Genomic DNA, 24,430 nt, shown 5'->3' on the forward strand with positions numbered 1-24,430 from the left:
TGCAATATTTTGTTTGCTTGACGTAATTATTATCTTTTGCAGATCTATATTTTAAAAATTAATTGTAATTGAAATGACAGAAACAGTTGAAAGAAAGTCATAAATATTTTCAAGCTGGCAAAGTGCTTAAAGGATTTTAAAATGCTTGATTTATTTGCCAAAAGGCTGTAAACAAGCAATTAGCTTTCCTACAAAAAGCTGTAGGTAGAAGGGCAGATGAATGATGTCTGTTTACAAGAGGAGAAAGCACTTCATTTCAAATGGATTAAAACTTGTAATAATTCAAGGACAAGTGCAGGGCCTTGAAGATAGGAGACCAGCAAAGCGGCAAGTAACTCAAACAAATACTGCCACAGTTGACAACAATTTTATTGAAAATTATTTAATGCTCTGGAGAAGGTAGCTTGCTCTTCTTCATTATAAAAAAGCGAAAAGATAACAAAACATATACATTATTGGATTTGCAGTAAATTTCTTTCTAGATAAAATATCTTCTGGTAACATTATAATATATTAGGCGGGATTCTCCTGTGCGGGGGCTGGCCCAAATCCCCGGGAAAACCAGCGCGAACCACTCCGGCGTCAACAGCCCCCAAAAGTGCGTAATTCTTCACACTTCCGGGGGCTAGGTGGACACCAGAAGGAACTGCACAAGTTAGTGCATGTGCCGAAGAGCCGGCGTGATCTAGCGCATGCACAGAACCGCCGGCGTGGTTCTGCACATGCGCAGACCGGCCGGTGTATTCTGGCGCATGCGCAGGGGGTTGTCTTCTCTGCGCCAGCTATGGCGGAGCCCTACAGGGGCTGGTGCGGAAGGGGCAACCCCCTTGGGTCGGATCCCCCCCCCCCCCCCCGCATCACCCCGAGGCCCCGCACCAGCTGTCTTACCTGCCAGGACCCGCCGTGTGGGACCATGCCTAATCCATGCCAGCGGGACTTGGCAGAAACGGACGGCCGCTCGGTCCACCTGGGCCCAGAGAATTGACAGGGGGCCGCTGCCAACGGCCCCCGACCGGCATGGCGTGATCCCAGCCCCCACCCAAAAACCGGCGTCGGAGAATACAGCAGCCGCCGTCTGGGCGGTGGGGTAGGATTTTCCGAACCGGTGGGGGGTCGGAGAATCCCACCCAATATCTGTGGTATTTGGGACATTACATTTGGCGTCCAAGTTTCTGGCATTATAAGGCCAGTGGAACAATCAACCAAAATTTTCATTGACCATTGATCTTTACTGGAAAACATACATGTGTAGATAACAAGTAAAGGTAAGTGTGGGCTGAGCTGCGAATCCAAACATCACCAACCCCATTCCACACGGTTCAGCTTAACCTGCCAAAATTTTGTGATAGACTCGCAACTCAGAAATACCAGAAAGCTATTGGCACATGTGCAACTGTATGAGGGAAATCAAGCGGTAAAAGTCAACATAATAACATATATTTTTAATTTCCAAAACTGAGTTTGAATTAAATTATACAGTATTCAGAATCTCGAATGATTCTGAACTCCAAACACTTCCACACCTCACAAAAGGTTGCATATTTTTGTCCAATGTAACAAATGTGAGTACTTGTTTGGCAGTACAGATCTCCAGCATTGCTGACAAAAAGGCTGTTGAAGATTTTTGTCTTGCACTCATCAGGTCAAGTGCAACAACGCCTCATTTCAAAGGAGCAACAATTTATACCGCATGAGAAAAGGGGTGGTAAATGGTTGGCAGGTCAGCTCCAGAAGCGACATGTATTCATATCCAGGGAGCTGCCTTTTCAGGCAAAAGGGATATGACCAGACACTTCCCATTTTTGATTAAACAAAAGCATGGAGGACAATGGCTCTCTGGTACATTCACCATAGCAATGTCTCTACCAATCAGAATATGAATCTGAATAGGCCAAAAGAGCAACTCTACTTCTACAAAGTGCATTGGAAAGGGGAGGTTTTGCAGGTGTACTCATCTCTTTCAGCAGAGTGTGATAACCAGGAAGTAACGGCTACTACACTGAATGCTCATGAATTGATACCATTGGCCTGTTGGCTGAAACGTAGAGATTTGAGAAAAAGAACAGGCCAGGTCTCAGTAGAATTTGTCTGGGAAAAAGAAATGGGCCGGGATTCTCCCTTTTGGGGACTAAGTCCCCATGCCCGCCGGAAAATGGGCGAGAATCACTCCAGACTTATTCCTCGAAAGTCCGGGGTGATTCTTCATTTTCCAGGGAGCTAGCAGGGCCCTGGCGTGCGGCCCGCAGCTCTGGCTGCCAGCGGGGCCTTGCTATCCAGACCGCGTGGCCGCGCATGCGCACGGCAGCCGTAAGCGGGTCTGCGCATGCGCGCCGCAGCCCACATCGGCGCGGGCGCCGCAGACATGGCGGAGCCACACAGCGGGCCTGCGGGAAGTGAGGTAGGACCCCCCAGATCACGGTGGTCACCGGTGAGGCCCCCCCCGGGAGTCAGATTCCCCCCGCCCCCCACCCGGACCGTGACCTCGGACGCGGATCCGAACTCCCGCCGGGTGGTACCAGATGTAAACCATGCCGGTGAGAGTTCGGCCGGTTCCCCACGGAGAAACGCCGCGGGGGCCTATTTCAACTTCCCCCGACCGGCGCCGCGGCGACCGCGCGGGCACGATTGGCAGCAATTTTCCGATTGCCACTCCGAAGCGGCGTGGCAGAAATTTCCCGCGCCCCGGCAATTCTCTGACCCAGCACGGGCTCGGAGAATCCCAGCCATGGTATTTGATGGGTGATAAAAGTTAATGAATCTGGAACTGAACTCAGGCAACCTTAAAGAGAAAGGTTTGTGGGGGAACTCAGAAATAGTGTTGCTTTGGGGTTATGGTCTCACTTGGAAGACCATAAAGTTTGTAAAATTTGGGAAATCCCGGTAACGACAGACAATTATGAGTTAACTCATAAAATATTTAATAACTTGCCCCACTTTGAAACTCTCCAGACGAGCTAAAATGAGAGGAAGGTCAATGATGGGACATGTTCAGGCTCTGATGAAGAAGGTAAAGACCCAAACCCGTCTTGGACTAGTAGAAGTTAAGTTTCAGACAGCAGGATTAGTTGAAGGAGCCAAACATGTTACTTCTGTCATTAAAAATAGCTGAATGCTGGAAGTTAAAAATGAAACCTGTCGGGTTTGTCCAGTCAGGAGGTGTTCTGACAGTCATATTACTCTGATTGGTAAAGTTCACGATGAGCATGGAGTCTCCTCCACATTCACTGAGAGGATGAATCATATGATAGAAAACTGTAGAGATTTATTTGCTCAAGAGTGAAGTGCTCCATGTTCATCTGGTGAGGCCTTCAAGTGGCCAATATAGCCACTTAAGGACTGTTTCCCACCAGCAACAACCCATCTCTCCCCCCCCCCCCCCCCCCCCCCCCCCCCCACCCCCGCCCCAGCCTCAAGTTTTAGTAAAGATATTGGCTGGGATTCTCTGAAATCCCGGCCAAGTGTTGACGGCAGCGTCAAAACCGGCACGAACGACGCCGGAACCAACGGGCCTCCAGGCCCAGGCATTCACTCCTTCCCCGGGGGCTAGAACGGCGCTGGAGTGCTGTACGCAGCTCCGGCCCACTAGGGCCTGCACGGGTATGCGCATGCGCGCCATGGCCGTCTCTGCGCCGGCCTCCGGACAATATGACGGATCCCTACAGGGTCCCGCACGGAGGAACATAGGCCCCCCCCCCCGGAATGAGCCCGCCCGTTGATCAGTTGTCTCCGATCGTGGGCCTGGCCACCATGGAGGCCCCCCTCCCCCGCAGTTGGCTCCCCCCGCCAGGACGGTCACCGCAGCCAGTACGCTGACGTCCCGCCAGATAGGACCATACGCAAACGATGTTGGCGGGACTCGGCCCGTCGAGTGCGGAGAATCGTCGGGGGGGGGGGTGGGGATTTCAATGGCTGCGACCGGCTCTGCGGCGACTGAGCCGGCGCGATCGGCGCCGATTCTCCGGCCGACCGGAGAATCGGCGGCCCGGCGGTGGAGCGTTGTGGCGGGATTCTCGTGCCTCCCCCCCTCCCGCCCCACCGCCCCCCGCAGATTCTCCGACCCGGCATGGGATCGGAGAATCCTGGCCATTTTGTTTTGATTAGAAAAGTTTCCTCTTGTTAGTTTTAGTTTTTTTTACAGTTCCTTTTAAGGAGCTGTTACCCTTTTTATTAGTTTAGTGTATTGATTTATGGTTTTCTTAAGGAAGTGTATAGAGAGAGGTGTATGGGACACTGGGTCTTAGCTCGAGAGGAGTCAGAGATTTGTAATGTTGCATTCTGTAAATGAATCTAGTATTAATTAAAAGATTTGTGCCTGGTTTCATACTTCACCGTTTGATTTCAGAATGTATTACATCCTTGACCTTCTCTCCATCATCCTTGGCATGTTCTTACAATCCCTTGACCTGCCCACTGAAACCTTCCATTATCCCCACCTCTGACTGGACTTGCCCTCATATTACATCAGATTGAAGATATTCAATAACCCAGGGTCTCGCCGGGAAGAGAATTCCAAAGACTAGCAACTCTGAAAGAAGTAATTCCTCCTGATCTCCATCATAACTGGGAGACCCTTTGTTCTTTTTATTTAAATTATTTTTATTCAAATTTTTGTCAAAAACATAATTTTTTGCATAACCGTTCGCAACAATTAACATAAAATAAAAGTTAACTATATATACAGAGAAAAGAACAATACTACGTAACAATCCCCCCCCCCCCTCCCCCACACCAACAACGGGATGCTGCTGCTGCTGACCTTTACTGCTGTCCTAGAAAGTTGAGGAACGGTTGCCACCTCCAAGAGAAACACGTCATGGACCCTCTCAATGCAAACTTTATTTTCTCGAGACTGAGAAACCCAGCCATGTCACTAACCCAGGTCTCTCCACTCGGGGGTTTTGTGTCCCTCCACATTGAAAGGATCCGTCTCCAGGCTACCAGGGAGGCAAAGGCCAATACATCAGCCTCTTTCGCTTCCTGAACTCCCGGATCGTCTGACACACCAAAGATCGCTATCTCTGGGCTCGGCACCACCCGCATGTCTAAAATCTTGGACATTGCCTCAGCAAATCCCTGCCAGAATCCCTTAAGAACCGGGCATGCCCAGAACATATGGACATGATTTGCAGGGCTTACTGCGCACCTCACACATTTATCCTCAACCCCATAGAGCCTGCTCATCCTGGTTGCCATCATGTGTGCCTGGTGGACCACCTTAAACTGGAGTAAGCTAAGCCTGGCACATGATGAAGAGGAATTGACCCTGTTTAGGGCATCCACCCACAAGCCCGCATCCAGCTCCCCACCTAGCTCCTCCTCCCATTTGCCCTTAAGTTCCTCCACTGGGGCTTCCTCCGCCTCCTGAAGTTCCTGGTAGATGCCCGACACCTTCCCCTCCCTTACCCTGGTGTTGGAGACCACCCTTTCCTGTATCCTGCGTGGTGGTAGCAGCGGAAATGATACCACGTGTTTTTTGAGAAAGGCGCGTACCTGAAGGTATCTGAAAGCATTTCCAGGGGGCAAACTGAATTTCTCCTCCAGGGCTTTCAGCCTGGGAAAGGTCCCATCTATGAACAGGTCCCCCATTCGTTTAATGCCTGCCCTATGCCAGCTTTGAAACCTTCCGTCTATCTTGCCCGGGACAAATCTATGATTGTTGCCTATCGGGGTACAAACTGAGGCTCCCTCCATCCCCCTGTGCCTTCTCCACTGACCCCAGATCTTTAATGCCGCCATCACCACCGGACTGGAGGAGTAGCGGGCCGGTGAGAACAGCACAGGTGCCGTTACAAGTGCCCCTAGGTTGGTACCTTTGCATGAGGCCGCCTCAACCACTCCCACGTCGACCCCTCCCCCAATAGCCATTTCCTAATCTTGGCTATGTTAGCCGCCCAATAGTAGCTACAAAAGTTTGCCAGCGTCAGCCCCCCCCCCCTACTGTCTCTCTACTCACGGGGTCTTATTTGCCCATACGAATCCCGAGATGATCTTGTTCACCCGCTTAAAGAAGGACTTAGGGATGAAGATGGGAAGGCACTGGAAGACGAACAGGAATGTGGGGAGAACCATCATCTTAACGGTCTGCACCCTCCCCGCTAAAGGTAGCGGGAGCATGTCCCACCTTTTGAAGTCCCCCTCCATCTGCTCTACCAGCCGAGATAGATTTAACTTGTGGAGAGTATCCCACTTTCGAGCCACCTGTATCCCTTGGTACCGAAAGCTCTTCTTGACCATCTTCAGCAGAAGCTCATCCAGTCTCTTATCCTGCCCCCTAGCTTGGATCATGAACATCTCGCTTTTCTTCTCATTTAGTTTGTACCCCGAGAAATTGCCAAAGTCCCTCAGAATCTGCATGACCTACTCCATCCCCTCTAGTGGATCCGAGATGTACAGGAGCAGATCATCCGCATAAAGCGAGACCCGATTCTCCCCCCTCCCCCTGCCAGTTCTTTGAAGTCCACAGCGCTATAGCCAGCGGCTCTGTCGCAAGGGCGAATAATAACGGGGAGAGGGGGCTGTCTTAATATCCACTCATGTATATCATGAGATGCAGAAAGGCAGTGATTGACACACAGGATAACCAATGAACACACTCGACACAGAACAACCAATCACCAGACAGGAAACCACCACTATAAAGCCCACAGGACATTAAGGCTCTCTCTCTCTCTCACAGGACACGGCTAGGGAGATGGTAACAGTGCACAGGCCAGTGAACATCATCACCATGTGGTAGACAGCTAGTCTGTTCAAGGCAGTAGGAAGTTATCAGTTAGGTTAATAGAGTGTCAACCCACAGCAGATTATGTACAGCAATCAACAGGTTCAATAAAATAGTGTTGGACCATCTCCTGTGTCGGAAGCCTGTTTCTCGTTTTACTGCATCCAATTGCAGTCGATGTTAGACCAACACAGATAACACATCATGGTACCAGGGAGATGTTAACTCTAACGAACCTACCTCGAGTGAATCTGCAACGACCAGCATGCAGCCACCTCGGCGCCAACTGGAAAGTCTTCAAACAGAAGTTCCTCCTATATATCGAGGCCTCCGACCTCGAGCCAGCATCAGATACCCGAAAGATCGCGCTGTTCCTGTCAACTGCGGGGGATCACGCCATCCACATCTATAACTCGCCGATGGCGAAGACAAGACGAAGTTCAAGACGGTTCTGCTGAAATTCGACAGCCACTGTGACATTGAGGTGAATGAGAGCTTTAAACGGTATATCTTCCAACAGAGGCTTCAGGGTAAGGATGAACCTTTCAGTCCTTCTTGACCCATCTCCGCATCCTAGCGCAGTCATGTAATTATGACTCGATGGCTGATTCCATGATCCGGGATCAGATCATTTTCGGGGTCCAGTCCTACTCCCTGCGGGAGCAGCTCCTCAAAATCAAACAGTTGACCCTCTCTGTCGCCATCGAAACGTGCGTTGTCCATGAGCACGCCAGGAATGGTTACTCCCGCATTAGGGTGGCAGAAATTGCAAAACTAGCCTCCCACTAGGCAGAAAGGTGCAGGCCATCGCAAAAATGCAAGGCCTGAGCATCAAGGAGAGTGGCCGTTTTGTACGCTTTTCCCGGGTCTCTACGCATGCGCACATGACTGGGTGGACGACAAAGCCGAAGACCCCGATGCGCATATGCGAACGTCGGTCGACCGCACTACGCATGCGCGATGGCGCACAGGACGCGCTGATGTCAGCGTCATGACATGTCCAAATTGTGGCTCTGCCCATTTAAAGCAGCAATGTCCAGCCAAAGGAAGGCGATGTCTACAGTGTGGAAAGCCTGGGCATTACGCGGCCTTATGCAGGTCCGCTCCACCGACCAACAGCCAGCGATCCCAGCTGCAGCGCAGACGTGTGTCCGCTGTGTACAACAAGGCATGCAGGATTCCGGCAGCCCAACAGACCCCGATGCTGACTGCCTCGAGTCTCCATACTGAGTGTGCACAATCACCACGTGCGAGCTGGCTTCCACCGTTCCTGCAAACCGCCTTTCAATCCTCACTGTGGATCCTGACGACAAATGGTGGGCTATCGTCACGGTTAACCAGTCTTTCATCCAATTTAAATTGGACACTGACGCATCTGCAAACCTCATATCACAGTTGGACCTCGACAGCATCCGATACCAACCTAGCATTCTTCCACCAGCCTGCCAGCTTCTTGACTACAATGGCAATGCCATAGCTGCCAGTGGACCGTGTCAGCTAGGTGTATCTCACAAGGCAAACAAAGCGACGTTACGATTCGAGATCGTCCGGCCTAACAAGGCATCTCTGCTCAGTGCTCGCACATGCAAACTCCTAAATCTGGTCCAGCGCGTCCATGCCATGTCCTTGACACCGGCAACTGCCTCGCCCAATGTAAATCTCCAGGCTGAGATAGACGACATTGTCACTGTGGTGGTATGATTAGCATAGCTGCCTGCCATTGGTGCAGAACACCGGTTTACCATTGGCCCTGGTCGGTCATGTGCCTCTCGACCGGTTGGTTGAGACCAGTCATGTGACGACTCCCCTATTGGTCGAGAGGCTGAGTTAACCCCGCCTCCAGGGTGGGGTATAAATACCCAGTACTCCCGGCGGTCGTCCTTCTACTGTAATCGACCGCAGGGCTAACATCTAGTAGATTAAAGCCATACTTTTGTTCAGCAACTCGTCTCGCATTCAATTGATGGTACATCAATTTAATCTACTAGAAATTTGAACATGGAGCTCCGGATCAAGCCCAAATGCCTCCGCATCAGCCCGCAAACTCCGAACGCATCGGAAACCTTCAAGCATTGGCTGGCGTGTTTCGATAGCTATCTGGCGTCCACAAGCAGACCCCCACCATGGCACAGAAGCTTCATATTCTCCATTCCAGTGTGGGCATGGCGGCCTACGCGATGATAGGGGAAGAGAAGGAATACGACGTGGCCATGGATACGCTAAAAGGACAATTTCTTAAGCCGGTAAACGAGTGTTCACCCGACATCTGATGGCTACCAGACAACAGTTCCCCGGTGAGTCCTTAGATGAATTTTACCGGGCCCTCGCTGTGTTGGGGAGGAATTGCGCCTGCCTCCAAGTTTCAGCCACGGAGCACATGGAACTTTTAATCAGAGATGCTTACGTGGCTGGGATGCAGTCCACCGCTATCCGCCAGCGGATGCTGGAAAAAGACGACCTCAGCCTAACTGAGGCACGGACTCTCTACCTCCCTGGAGGTCGGCGACTTAAACGCCCGCGTCTATGTCCCCAGCCTCGCTGCAGCGCCCGGGGCCTCCTGGCACGCTTCCCCACCACCATCCGCCGCTCCCGACCTCCTCAGGCCTGCGCCGCGGGACGCCCCGACAAGTCCGCGAGGCCCCACTGCTATTTCTGTGGGCTTGCCAAATACCCCCGCCCGCACTGCCCGGCCCGCTCCGCCCTTTGTAAGAGCTGCGGGAAGAAGGGCCATTTTTCGACGGTCTGCCAGTCCAAGTCGGTCGCTGCTGTGCCGTGCAACGACCGGGGATCTCCTCCTCCGGGCCCTTCCGGGCCCTTCCAGCGCACCGCGTCAATCTCCCCCCCCCCGCCCCCGGGCCCCTGCGCCCAGCCTGCGCGCCTCTCTGCCCCCGCTCTCAGCCGCTCCGATCGGCCCTCCGACACCGCTAACCCCGCCCCCAGCAACCACGAGGGCCCTGCGGGTGCCGCCATATTTGGCCCCGGACGCCACGTGCGGGTCCTGGGCGCCGCCATCTTGGGGCCCCGACTCCACGTGCGGGTCCTGGGCGCCGCCATCCTGGACTGGCACACAAGGTCCTGCCAGCACCCACTCAGCCGACGACGACGACTATGGATCTTCTCCATGGCTCGCGGCCATTCAGCTCGACCAGTCACGTCCACGCACGCTCTCCAAGACGACGACGCAAATCCACCTCAACGGGCACGAGACGGACTGCCTGCTGGAATCCGGGAGCACGGAAAGCTTCATACACCCTGACACGGTAAGACGCTACGCGCTCCCTGTCCACCCTGTAAAACACAAAATCGGGTTAGCCTTAGGTTCGCACTCCGTCCGCATCACCGGGTGCTACATCGCGGAGCTCACGATCCAGGGGAAGGTTTTTAAAAATGATAAACTCCTTATCCTCCCCGACCTTTGCGCACCGGCACTCCTAGGACTGGACTTCCAGTGCAACCTGCAGAGCTTGACCTTCCAATTCGGCGGCCCTATACCCCCCTCACTGTCTGCAGCCTCGCGCCCCTCAAAGTGGACCCCCCCTCCTTGTTTGCTAATCTCACCCCCGATTGCAAACCCGTCGCGACCCGGAGTAGACGGTACAGCGCCCAGGACCGGACCTTCATCAGGTCCGAGGTCCATAGGTTGCTGAAGGAAGGGGTCATCGAGGCCAGCAACAGTCCCTGGCGAGTCCAAGTGCTGGTGGTCCGGACTGGGGAGAAAAACCGGATGGTCATCGACTACAGCCAGACCATCAACCGGTTTACGCAACTGGACGCGTATCCTCTCCCCCGTATTTCCGCCATGGTAAACGAGATTGCGAAATACAAAGTCTTCTCCATGGTGGACCTCAAGCCCGTTTATCACCAGCTCCCCATCCGCGCGAGTGACCGTAAGTACACAGCGTCCGAGGCAGATGGGCGCCTCTACCACTTACTCAGGGTTCCATTCGGTGTCACAAATGGGGTCTTGGTCTTCCAACGGGAGATGGACCGAATGGTCGACAAGTACGGATTACGGGCTACCTTTCCGTATCTCGATAATGTCACCATTTGCGGCCACGGCCAGCAGGACCACGACACCAACCTCCGAAAATTCCTCCAAACCGCAAAACTCCTTAACCTAACTTACAATAAGGATAAGTGCGTGTTTAGCACCGACCGTCTAGCCATCCTCAGCTACGTAGTGCGTAACAGAGTGATAGGCCCCGACCCCGAACGCATGCGCCCCCTGATGGAACTCCCTCTCCCCAATACCCTCAAATCCCTTAAACGCTGCCTGGGTTTCTTCGCTTACTACGCCCAATGTGTTCCCAATTACGCCGACAAGGCCCGTCCCCTCATTCAGTCCACGACCATCCCGCCATCGACAGAGGCCTGCCAGGCCTTTAGCCGCATCAAAGCGGACATCGCAAAGGCCACGATGCGCGCCATCGACGAGTCCCTCCCCTTCCAGGTCGAGAGCAACGCATCAGAAGTAGCTCTGGCGGCCACCCTGAACCAAGCGGGCAGATCCGTGGCCTTCTTCTCCAGAACCTTCCAGGCTTCCGAACTCTGCCACGCCTCAGTGGAAAAGGAAGCCCAGGCCATAGTCAAAGCTGTGCGACATTGGAGGCACTATTTGGCCGGCAGGAAGTTTACCTTCCTCACAGACCAACGGTCAGTAGCCTTCATGTTCGATAATGCACAGAGGGGCAAGATTAAGAACGACAAGATCTTGCGGTGGGGGATCGAGTTGTCCACGTACAACTACGATATCTTGTATCGTCCTGGGAAGCTCAATGAGCCTCCTGATGCCCTGTCCCGCGGTACCTGCGCCAGCGCGCAGATAGACCGCCTCTGCTCCCTCCACGTGGACCTCTGCCATCCAGGGGTGACCCGTTTCTATCATTTCATAAAGACCCGCAACCTGCCCTACTCCATTGAGGAAGTCAGGACAGTAACCCATGACTGCCACATCTGCGCAGAGTGCAAACCGCACTTCTACCACCCCCAGCGCACGCATCTGATCAAAGCATCCCGCCCCTTCGAACGTCTCAGCATAGATTTCAAGGGGCCCCTTCCCTCTAGCAGCCGCAACATTTATTTCCTGACGGTGATCGATGAATACTCCCGCTTCCCCTTCACCATTCCCTGCCCCGACATGACCACATCGACCGTCATTAAGGCCCTCCTCTCCATCTTCTCCCTGTTCGGCTACCCCTCGTACATACACAGCGATCGGGGGTCCTCCTTTATGAGCGACGAGCTGCATCAATTCCTGCTCAGCTGGGGCATTGCCTCTAGCAGGACGACCAGCTATAACCCCCGGGGTAACAGACAGGTCGAGCAGGAGAATGGTACCATCTGGAAGACCATACTACTGGCCCTCCGGTCCAGAGATCTCTCTATTTCCCGATGGCAAGAGGTTATCTCCGATGCCCTACATTCTATCCGCTCCCTCCTCTGTACCACAACTAATCAGACACCTCATGAACGTCTTCTTGTTTTCCCCAGGAAGTCGTCCTCCGGATCCACTCTCCCGACGTGGCTGGCCGCCCCCGGACCCATCTTGCTCTGGAAGCATGTGCGGGTGCACAAGTCCGACCCGTTGGTGGAACAAGTCCAGTTACTCCACGCTAACCCGCAGTATGCGTACGTGGAGTACCCCGACGGTCGGCAGGACACGGTCTCCCTCCGGGACCTGGCACCCGCCGGCGTGCGGCCCTCCCCCCCTTCACCACAGACCCCTTCCTGTCCCTTTTCCCCCAGCGCCCCACCCAGGCCACCCCTCCCCCGTCCATGGCGTCTCCCCCACCAGCTCGGGGTACGGAGACAGTTCAAGGACCATCGCTCCCGGAGTCCAGGACATCAGCTGAACTACCACCATCGGCTGAACCAACGTCACCAACTCCACTGCGGTGGTCTGCCAGGACGTCACGGGCAACGAAAAGGCTGATCGAGTCCATTTAACTTCAACACCACCACGGACCTTGTATGGACACTATGTACTGTTGCTAAATGTCTGGGCCAGTGGGAAGCCAAGGATACATTTTTTTTTCCTTCTCTCCTTACTACTCATACCACCAGTTCTCCCCCCCCCCCCCCCCCCCCCCGCCAGCTCACGTTGACACCCCCCCCCCCCCCCCCAGGGCTTCTTTCTCCGCAAGGGGTGAATGTGGTGGTATGATTAGCATAGCTGCCTGCCATTGGTGCAGAACACCGGCTTACCATTGGCCCTGGTCGGTCATGTGCCTCTCGACCGGTTGGTTGAGACCAGTCATGTGACGACTCCCCGATTGGTCGAGAGGCTGATTTAACCCCGCCTCCAGGGCGGGGTCTAAATACCCAGTACTCCCGGCGGTCGTCCTTCTACTGTAATTGACCGCAGGGCTAACATCTAGTAGATTAAAGCCATACTTTTGTTCAGCAACTCGTCTCGCGCTCAATTGATGGTACATCAGTCACGCAATACCACAATGTGTTTAATGGAATGTGCACGCTCCCATATTGTTACAAGATATTGCTCAAAGTGAATGCCATCCCAGTCACTCATGCGTCACGCCGGGTGCCGGCTCCTCTCAAGGATCGTCTGAAAACACAGCTACGAGAGCTCCAAGACCAGGGTATCATCTCAAAGGCCACGGAACCAACAGACTGGCTCAGCTCCATGGTCTGCATCAAGAAACCCTCTGCTGAACTCCGCATTTGCATTGATCCCAAAGACCTGAATCGCAACATCATGCACGAGCACTACCCGATCCCAAAGCGTGAAGAGTTAACCCGTGAGATGGCTCATGCCAAATTCTTTACCAAGCTGGACGCCTCTTGTGGGTCCTGGCAGATACAGCTGGATGAGTCCAGTCGGAAGCTGTGCATGTTTAACACTCCGTTCGGCAGGTATTGCTACAACTGCGTGCCTTTTGGTATCATATCAGCTTCCGAAGTATTTAATCGCATAATGGAGCAAATGATGGAGGGCATCGAGGGGGTGCGAGTCTATGTGGACGATGTGATCATCTGGTCCACGACGCCCGAGGATCACTTCACTCGCCTCAATGGCCTCCAGCTCAACAGGGCCAAATGCTCATATGCGAAGAAACTGCCAAAGATCCCTTACTGCAGCGCGTGATGAAGCACCTCGCCCATGGCTGGCAAAAGGGGCAGTGCCCCCAGTTCTTCAACGTTAAGGACGAACTGACGGTTGTTGAGGGGATCCTTCTTAAACTGGATAGAATCGACATTCCCCAAAACATGCAAAACACGGTGCTCAGACAGATCCATGAGGGTCACCTGGGGGTCGAGAAATGTCGATGCAGACCTCGGCAGGCAGTTTACTGGCCTGGCATCAGCCAGGACATTGCCAACATAATCCTCAACTGCACAACATGCCAGAAGTTTCAACCAGCTCAGTCCAAGGAAACGCTGCAACAGCACGAGATCGTGACCTCTCCGTGGTCCAAGGTGGGGATAGACCTCTTTCACGCCAATGGGTGTGATTACGTGCTCCTGGTCGACTACTTCTCCAGCTACCCAGAAGTGGTGAAACTGTCAGACCTCACGTCCAAGTCCGTCATCAAAGCCTGCAAAGAGACGTTTGCCAGGTATGGGATACCACTCACAGTAATGAGTGACAATGGTCCATGTTTCTACAGCCAAGAGTGGTCCGACATTGCACGATCCTACCACTTTAGTCATATCACATCCTGTCCCCATTACCCGCAATCAAACAGGAAAGCCGAGAAAGAAGTCCATATTGTCAAGCGGTTGCTGTGCAAGGCTGCAGACTCAGCCTCGGATTTCAACCTGGCGCTATTGGCATACAGGGCAACCCCTCTGTCTACTGGTTTGTCTCTGGCGCAGTTGCTCATGAACTGCAACCTGAGGACGACTGTTCCAGCCATCCATGTTCCAGACCTTGACCACCTCACAGTGCTGCAAAAGGTGTAGCGATCCAGGGACCAGCAAAAGATCACGTATGATGCTCATGACACGGATCAGTCTGCGCTGGCTCCAGACGATGTTGTTCGCGTTCAGCTGCCTGAGGGAGGTTGGTCAGCCCCAGCTGTTGTCGTCAGACAGGCTGCTCCCAGGTCTTTCGTTGTCCAACTGGCTGATGGCTCCATTTTACGCCACAACAGGAGGGCGCTGCGTAAAGTTCCCTACCCATCACCCGACCGCACTTCTCCGCATGTCATCATGCCTCCTCCAGATGTCTTGCACCACAAGGCCACCGATCTGGCAGCGATCCCACCTGTCCACAAGGCCACCGATCTGGCAGCGATCCCACCTGTCCACAAGGCCACCGATCTGGCAGCGATCCCACCTGTCCACAAGGCCACCGACCTGGCAGCGATCCCACCTGTCCACGAGGCCACCGATCTGGCAGCGATCCCACCTGTCCACAAGGCCACCGAGATGGCAGCCATCCCGCCTGTCCACAAGGCCACCGAGATGGCAGCCATCCCGCCTGTCCAGGTTGCGGCGTCCCCCCTCCACCTCTGCGGCGATCGACAAGAATTTGTCGCCCACCACAAAGACTGAATCTATTGACTTAAATCTTATAAATTTTGATCAGTTTGTTCTGTATCTGCAAGATTGACACCTTCCCATATACCTATGTTCATTCATTCCCCACTTGTACATAGTTATGCATGCCACGTTCCAAAATTAATTTAAAAGGGGGAGATGTCATAATATCCACTCATGTATATCATGAGATGCAGACAGACAGGGATTGACACACAGGATAACCAATAAATGGCAGCACGGTGGCACAGTGGTTAGCAATGCTGCCTACGGCGTTGAGGACCCGGGTTCGAATCCCCGGCCCTGGGTCACTGTCCGTGTGGAGTTTGCACATTCTCACCATGTCTGTGTGGGTTTCACCCCCACAACCCAAAGATGTGCAGGGTAGGTGGATTGGCCATGCTAAATTGCCCCTTAATTGGAAAAAATAATTGGGTACTCTATATTTTTTTTAAAAAAGGATAACCAATAAACACACACGACACAGAACAACCAATCGCCAGACAGGACACCACCACTACAAAGCCCACAGGGCATTAAGGCTCTCCCTCTCTCTCAGGACATGGCTAGGGAGATAGTCACAGTGCACAGGCCAATGAACATCATCACCATGTGATAGAGAGCTAGTCTGGTCAAACCAGTAGGAGGTTATCAGTTAGGTTAATAGAGTGTTAACCACAGCAGATTATGTACAGCAATCAGTAGGTTCAATAAAACAGTGTTGGACCATCTCCTGTGTCGGACACCTGTGTCTCGTTTTACTGCATCCAGCTGCAGTCGATGTTAGACCAACACAGATAACACATCAGGGGCACCCCTGCCTCGTCTCCCGATGGAGCCTAAAGTATTCCAACCTCACCCTGTTCATGCATACACTTGCCATGGGGGCCTGGTAGAGTAGCTGGACCCAACCTATGAACCCCTCACTGAATCCGAACCTTCTTAGCGCTTCCCACTGGTACTCCCATTCCACCCGGTCAAAGGCTTTCTCTGCGTCCATCGCCGCCACTACTTCTGCCTCCCCTCCCTCTGAGGGCATCATGATGATGTTTAGGAGTTTCCTTACATTGGAGTTCAATTGCCTGCCCTTGGCGAAGCCTGCCTGATCTTCCCCTATCACCCCAGGGACACACTCCTCAATTCTAGCAGCCAAGATCTTGGTCAGCAGTTTGGCGTCTATGTTCAGGAGTTACATCGGTCTATAAGGTCCACACTGTAGCGGATCTTTCTGTCGTTTGAGGATGAGTGAAATCGAAGTCTGTGACATTGTTGGGGGGAGAGTCCCTCTCTCTTTGGCCTCATTAAAGGTCCTTAGTAGGAGTGGGCACAGCAGTTCCGAAAATTTCTTGTAGAATTCTACAGGGTAGCCGTCCGGCCGCAGGGCCTTGCCTGACCTCATGTTCCCTAGATCTTTTACCATCTCCTCAAGCTCTATCGGGGCCCCCAGTCCTCAGTTGGTCCATGAATTGCTTCATCCCCTCCCCTCCCGGCGGGGGCTCTGACTCATACAATTTACCGTAGAACGCCCTAAAGACTTTGTTCACCCCCCCTCTGGGTCTATGACCATGTTGCCCTCCTTATCCCGTACTTCCCCAATTTCCCTAGCCGCCTCCCTCTTGCGAAGTTGGTGCATCAGCATTCTAATCGCTTTCTCCCCGTATTCGTAGACAGCCCCTTTGACCTTCCTCAGCTATGCTACTGCCTTCCCAGTGGTCAGCAGGTCGAATTCCGCCTGCAGCCTCCAGCGCTCTTTCAGTAGCCCCGTCTCGGGGGTCTCCCCCGTAGCTCCTGTCTACTCTGAGTATCTCCTCGACTAGCCCTTCTCTCTCCGCTCTGTCTTTCTTCTCTCTATGGGATCTGATAGAGAGTAACTCTCCTCTGATAACTGCCTTCAGGGCCTCCCACACCGTGGACACCGCTACCTCCCCCGTATCATTAGTTTCCAGGTAATTTTTAATGTTCCTCCTTATCCGTCCACAAGCTCGTCGTCTGCCAGCAACCCCACATCTGGCCTCCATTGTGGGGGCTGACCTCTCTCCTCCCCAAGACGCAAATCCACCCAGTGTGGAGCATGATTGGAGACTGCAATGGCTGAATATTCTGTCCCCTCCACCCTAGGGATTAACGGCCTGCTCATCACAAAGAAATCTATACGGGAGTAAACTTTGTGGACATGGGAAATGAAAGAGAACTCCTTCGCCCTTGGTCAGGCGAATCTCTACAGGTCTACGCCCCCACCTGTTCCATGAATCCCCTCAGTTATTTAGCCACCGCTGGTCGCTTCCCCAACCTGGAGTTTGACTGGTCCAATATATGGTCTATAACTGTGTTGAAATCACCCCCCATAATCAGATTGTGTGAGTCTAAGTCCGGAATTTTACCCAGCGTGCGTCTCATAAATTCCTCGTCGTCCCAGTTCGGGGCATAAACGTTCACTAGCACCACCTGAGTCCCCTGCAGCTTCCCGCTAACCATTATGTATCTGCCCCCCCTTGTCAGCTACAATATTCCCTGCCTCAAAAGTCACCCGTTTGCTGACCAGGATTGCTACTCCTCCTTGAATTCAGCCCCGAATGGAACACCTGGTCCACCCACCCTTTTCTCAATCTTGTTTGGCCCGCAAGTTTTAGGTATGCCTCCTGTAGCATGGCTACGTCTGCCTTTAACCCCTTTAGGTGCGAGAACACGCAAGCCCTCTTGACCGGCCCATTCAGGCCCCGCACATTCCATGTGATCAGGCTGGATGGGGGGGCTAACCACAGCCACAGACCCACAGCATCGCCTGATGCAACAGCCCGAATTTCACCCCTTTGCTGTGGAGGGCCGCCTTAGCCTAGTTGAATCCAGCGCGCCTCTTGGCCAGTTCTGCTCCCAGGTCCTGGCAGATTCGGATTACGCTGTTCTCCCACATGCTGCTCCGCTCCTTTTTAGCCCATCGCAGGACTCATTCCTTATCTGAGAAGTGGTGGAACCGTACCACCATGGCCCTCGGCGGTTCATTCGATTTAGGCTTCCTTGCAAGGACTCTGTGCGCCCATCCAGTTCCAGAGGCCGAGGGGATGCTCCTGACCCCATCAGGGTCCCCAGTAACGTGATCACAAATGCGCTCGCGTCCGACCCCTCCGCACCCTCAGGTAGGCCCAGAGTGCGCAGGTTTTGCCTCCTGGACCTGTTTTCAAGGTCTTCCAGCCTCTCCTGACACCTCTTAGAGAACGATACAGCGCAGTACAGGCCCTTCGGCCCTCGATGTTGCACCGACATGGAAAAAAAAACTAAAGACCATCTAACCTACACTATGCCCTTATCATCCATATGCTTATCCAATAAACTTTTAAATGCCCTCAATGTTGGCGAGTTCACTACTGTTGCAGGTAGGGCATTCCATGGCCTCACCACTCTTTGCGTAAAAAACCCACCTCTGACCTCTGTCCTATATCTATTACCCCTCAATTTAAGGCTATGTCCCCTCGTGCTAGCCACCTCCATCCGCGGGAGAAGGCTCTCGCTGTCCACCCTATCTAACCCTCTGATCATTTTGTATGCCTCTATTAAGTCACCTCTTAACCTTCTTCTCTCTAACGAAAACAACCTCAAGACCATCAGCCTTTCCTCATAAGATTTTCCCTCCATACCAGGCAACATCCTGGTAAATCTCCTCTGCACCCGTTCCAAAGCTTCCACGTCCTTCCTATAATGAGGCGACCAGAACTGTACGCAATACTCCAAATGCGGCCGTACTAGAGTTTTGTACAACTGCAACATGACCTCATGGCTCCGGAACTCAATCCCTCTACCAATAAAGGCCAACACACCATAGGCCTTCTTCACAACCCTATCAACCTGGGTGGCAACTTTCAGGGATCTATGTACATGGACACCGAGATCCCTCTGCTCATCCACACTACCAAGAATTTTACCATTAGCCAAATATTCCGCATTCCTGTTATTCTTTCCAAAGTGAATCACCTCACACTTCTCCACATTAAACTCCATTTGCCACCTCTCAGCCCAGCTCTGCAGCTTATCTATGTCCCTCTGTAACCTGCAACATCCTTCCGCACTGTCTACAACTCCACCGACTTTAGTGTCGTCTGCAAATTTACTCACCCATCCTTCTGCGCCCTCCTCTAGGTCATTTATAAAAATGACAAACAGCAACGGCCCCAGAACAGATCCTTGTGGTACGCCACTCGTAACTGAACTCCATTCTGAACATTTCCCATCAACTACCACTTTCTGTCTTCTTTCAACTAGCCAATTTCTGATCCACATCTCTAAATCACCCTCAATCCCCAGCCTCCGTATTTTCTGCAATAGCCGACCGTGGGGAACCTTATCAAACGCTTTACTGAAATCCATATACACCACATCAACTACTCTACCCTCGTCTACCTGTTCAGTCGCCTTCTCAAAGAACTCGATAAGGTTTGTGAGGCATGACCTACCCTTCACAAAACCATGCTGACTATCCCTAATCATATTATTCCTATCTAGATGATTATAAATCGTATCTTTTATAATCCTCTCCAAGACTTTACCCTCCACAGACGTGAGGCTCACCGGCCTATAGTTACCGGGGTAATCTCTACTCCCCTTCTTGAACAAAGGGACCACATTTGCTATCCTCCAGTCCTCTGGCACTATTCCTGTAGCCAATGATGACCTAAAAATCAAAGCCAAAGGCTCAGCAATCTCTTCCCTGGCTTCCCAGAGAATCCTAGGATAAATCCCATCAGGCCCCGGGGACTTATCTATTTTCACCTTGTCCAGAATTGCCAACACTTCTTCCCTACGCACCTCAATGCCATCTATTCTAATAGCCTGGGTCTCAGCATTCTCCTCCACAATATTATCTTTTTCCTGAGTGAATACTGACGAAAAGTATTCATTTAGTATCTCGCTTATCTCCTCAGCCTCCACACACAACTTCCCACCACTGTCCTTGACTGGCCCTACTCTTACCCTAGTCATTCTTTTATTCCTGACATACCTATAGAAAGCTTTTGGGTTTTCCTTGATCCTACCTGCCAAAGACTTCTCATGTCCCCTCCTTGCTCGTCTTAGCTCTCTCTTTAGATCCTTCCTCGCTTCCTTGTAACTATCAAGCGCCCCAACTGAAACTTCACGCCTCATCTTCACATAGGCCTCCTTCTTCCTCTTAACAAGAGATTCCACTTCTTTGGTAAACCACAGTTCCCTCGCTCGACCCCTTCCTCCCTGCCTAACTGGTAGGTACTTATCAAGAACATGCAATAGCTGTTCCTTGAACAAGCTCCACATATCCAGTGTGCCCAACCCTTGCAGCCTACTTCTCCAACCTACACATCCTAAGTCATGTCTAATGGCATCATAATTGCCCTTCCCCCAGCTATAACTCTTGCCCTGCGGGGTATACTTATCCCTTTCCATCACTAACGTAAAGGTCACCGAATTGTGGTCACTGTTTCCAAAGTGCTCACCTACCTCCAGATCTAACACCTGGCCTGGTTCATTACCCAAAACCAAATCCAATGTGGCCTCGCCTCTTGTTGGCCTGTCAACATATTGTGTCAGGAAACCCTCCTGCACACATTGTACAAAGAACGACCCATCTAATGTACTCGAACTATATCTTTTCCAGTCAATATTTGGAAAGTTAAAGTCTCCCATAACAACTACCCTGTTACTTTCGCTCTTTTCCAGAATCATCTTCGTCATCCTTTCCTCTACATCCCTAGAACTATTAGGTGGCCTATAGAAAACTCCCAACAGGGTGACCTCTCCTTTCCTGTTTCTAACCTCAGCCCATACTACCTCGGAAGAAGAGTCCCCATCTAGCATCCTTTCCGCCACCGTAATACTGTCCTTGACTAGCAGCGCCACACCTCCCCCTCTTTTGCCCCCTTTTCTGAGCTTACTAAAACACCTAAACTCCGGAACCTGCAACAACCATTCCTGTCCCTGCTCTATCCATGTCTCTGAAATGGCCATGACATCGAAGTCCCAGGTACCAACCCATGCTGCCAGTTCCCCTACCTTATTTCGTATACTCCTGGCATTGAAGTAGACACACTTCAAACCACCTACCTGAACACTGGCACCCTCCTGCAAAGTCAAATCTGTGCTCCTGACCTCTATACTCTCAATCTCCCGTACCCCAAAACTACAATCCAGGTTCCCATGCCCCTGCTGAATTAGTTTAAACTCCCCCAAAGAGCACTAACAAATCTCCCCCCCCCAGGATATTGGTGCCCCTCAGGTTCAGATGTAGACCATCCTGTCTATAGAGGTCCCACCTTCCCCAGAAAGAGCCCCAGTTATCCAGAAATCTGAATCCCTCCCGCCTGCACCATCCCTGTAGCCACGTGTTTAATTGCTCTCTCTCTATTCCTCATCTCACTATCACGTGGCACGGGCAACAACCCAGAGATAACAACTCTGTTTGTTCTCGCTCTGAGCTTCCATCCTAGCTCCCTAAAGGCCTGCCTGACATCCTTGTCCCCTTTCCTACCTATGTCGTTAGTGCCAATGTGGACTACGACTTGGGGCTGCTCCCCCTCCCCCCTAAGGACCCGGAAAACACGATCCGAGACATCACGTACCCTTGCACCTGGGAGGCAACATACCAAACGTGAGTCTCTCTCGCTCCCACAAAATCTCCTATCTGTGCCCCTGACTATTGAGTCCCCAATTACTAATGTTCTACTCCTTTCCCCCCTTCCCTTCTGAGCAACAGGGACAGACTCCGTGCCAGAGGCCCGTACCCCATGGCTTACCCCTGGTAAGTCCCCCCCCCCCCCCACAAGTATCCAAAACGGTATACTTGTTACTCAGGGGAACGACCGCAGGGGGTCCCTGCACTGACTGCTTCTTCCCAGTCCCTCTTACAGTTACCCATCTATCTCCAGTCTTTGGTGTAACTACTTCCCTGAAGCTCCTATCTATGACCCCCTCTGCCTCCAGCTCAAGCTCCAGGTCCCTAACACGGTTTCTGAGGAGCTGGAGTTGGGTGCACTTCCCACAGATGAAATCAGCAGGGACACTGACGGCGTCCCTCACCTCAAACATTCTGCAGGAGGAGACATCACCTCTAGATTTAAAAAAAAACAAGAAAAAAAAAGAAAGGAAGAGCTTACCTGATATTCCCTCAAACCCTGCTGCCGCTGAAAGGTAAGCAAATTTAAAGGCACTCACTCACCTTCATGACAGGCCCCTGCTCCCGCTTCCCAACAACCGTGGTTTTTTTTTTGGTTAGAGGAGGAGGTAGGGTGGGAAACACTGACGAAGTATTTCGAGTTTAACTGTCACTTGACAACAGCCCCTCCACAAACCACCTTCAAATTAGGCTGACCGCACTGCACGTATGCAAATTTCCCCAGAACAGCTAATCAGTAGCTCTGCTCTGCTGCCCTCTGCTGGATGTAGGGCGTTGTGTGCCTCCACCCTGAGGGCCAGGCCCAGGATCTCGTCTTCATTATCCAAGACCATTTTCTCAATCTTCTTGATCACCTTCTCCTGCATTTTCTGGGTCTCAACCATTTTCTCCATTGAGGCCTTCATTGGGGCCAGCATCTCTGTTTTCAGGTCAGCAAAGCAACTTCGAAGGAAGTCCTGCTGTTCCCGCGGCCACTGGGCCTACGCTGCCTGATCCAAGCCGGCTGCCATTTTCTGTCCCTGCGCCCGTTCCTGCCTCTTCTCACTGGTCGTTTGTTTGGCCGTCCTGCTCCTGGTCCCCTCCATAAACTGCTGAGGGGAGCCTTCTAGCGCCGTTTACCTGCCGATTTGTGTCGAAGAGGGTCCATCAAAGCTCCTTAAAAGGGCTCGTTAGTCCATTAGCGGCGGGAGCTGCCAAAAACGCAACCTACCCGCGCATGGCCGCCACCGGAAGTTGAGACTCTTTATTCTTATGCTATGCTCCCTAGCTCCAGCTTCCCCAGCAAAGGGAAACCTCCACGCAACATCCGCCCTGTCAAGCTCCCTCAGAATCCTATGTCTTTCCTCATTCTTCCAAATTACAATGAGTTCAGGCTCACCCTATTCAACTTTTCCCTCATAAGACAATCCCTTCATCCCAGGAATCAGCCTTGTGAATCTTCTCTGGACCGTTTCCAATGCAAGTGGATCCTTCCTTAAATAGGGAGACCAAAATTATACACAGGTGAGATCTCACCGGAACCGTGTACAGTTGTAGCAAGTCTTCGCTATTTTTATACTCCATTCCCCTGCAAAAGAGGTCAATCAAGGTGCGATTCTCCAGAAAAATGTCTAAGTATGATAGCGAGTAGGAATTGCCGCGAGCTTCATGGCAAGCGGCCCAGCAAGGCCAGCAACGCTATTCAACGTTAATTCGTTGATTTAACGAGGCCTCACGGGCTTCTCGCCGCAAATGAACGCTTGCCAGCTGATTCGGCAGGACCGTGCATGCCAGACCCCCGCTAGCAAGGTCGAGCAGTACTTAAACAGCACTTCCCCGGCCAAACCCTGCTCGAAACAATGGCAACGAGGAGACCAGCCCCAAGATTTGGGGACGCAGATCTGGGTAGGCTACTAGACACATTGGATGCCAAGAGAGATCGCCTGTCCCCCTAGGATCCTGGAGGGTCCGTCATAGGGCAGCTAGTGCAGCCTCGGATAAAATGGCGGCAGCAGTGAGCTTGGGGACTGTGACCAGGAGGACTGGCCTTCGGTGCCGAAGAAAGGTCAATGACCTACACCGGGCAGCACGAGAGAGTAGACACCAAAGCCCCCCACCCCCGCCAAGGAAGCATCCACCCCCCTCAGCCTTCCATGCAACACCCCCAACCCTCCCTCCACCCCTTCCCCCTTCAAACACCCAAAACCATCTCTTCAAACCCCTTCCCACCACTGTGAACCACACGTGTGGCTAATGATGCCCCCTCTGTGTCTCCTCAGGAAAAGCTCTCCCATAATCGTCGGGCGAGGGTCCAGATTGGCAGAGGGATGCCAGACTTAAGGATCCTCGCCTCCTTCGAGGAGCATGCCCGGGAGGTGACTGGGGTGGCCAAGGTAAGATCGGTCACCCACGCGGTGGTTGGCGGATGCCGCAGACGTGAGGAATCACCGAGCTCCACCCAGAGGACCTGTCAACTGTGAGTTGTTATTGTCTTACTGACTGACCCTCCCTCCCACTGACCACATGTTCATTCTCCCGCAGGTCCTCCAGTTGACGACGCCAGCCCATCCCGGGCAGCACCCGCTCCAGCCTCC

The sequence above is a fragment of the Scyliorhinus canicula genome, chromosome 19 (genome assembly GCF_902713615.1).
Source record: "Scyliorhinus canicula chromosome 19, sScyCan1.1, whole genome shotgun sequence".
NCBI classification, from domain to species: Eukaryota; Metazoa; Chordata; class Chondrichthyes; order Carcharhiniformes; family Scyliorhinidae; genus Scyliorhinus; species Scyliorhinus canicula.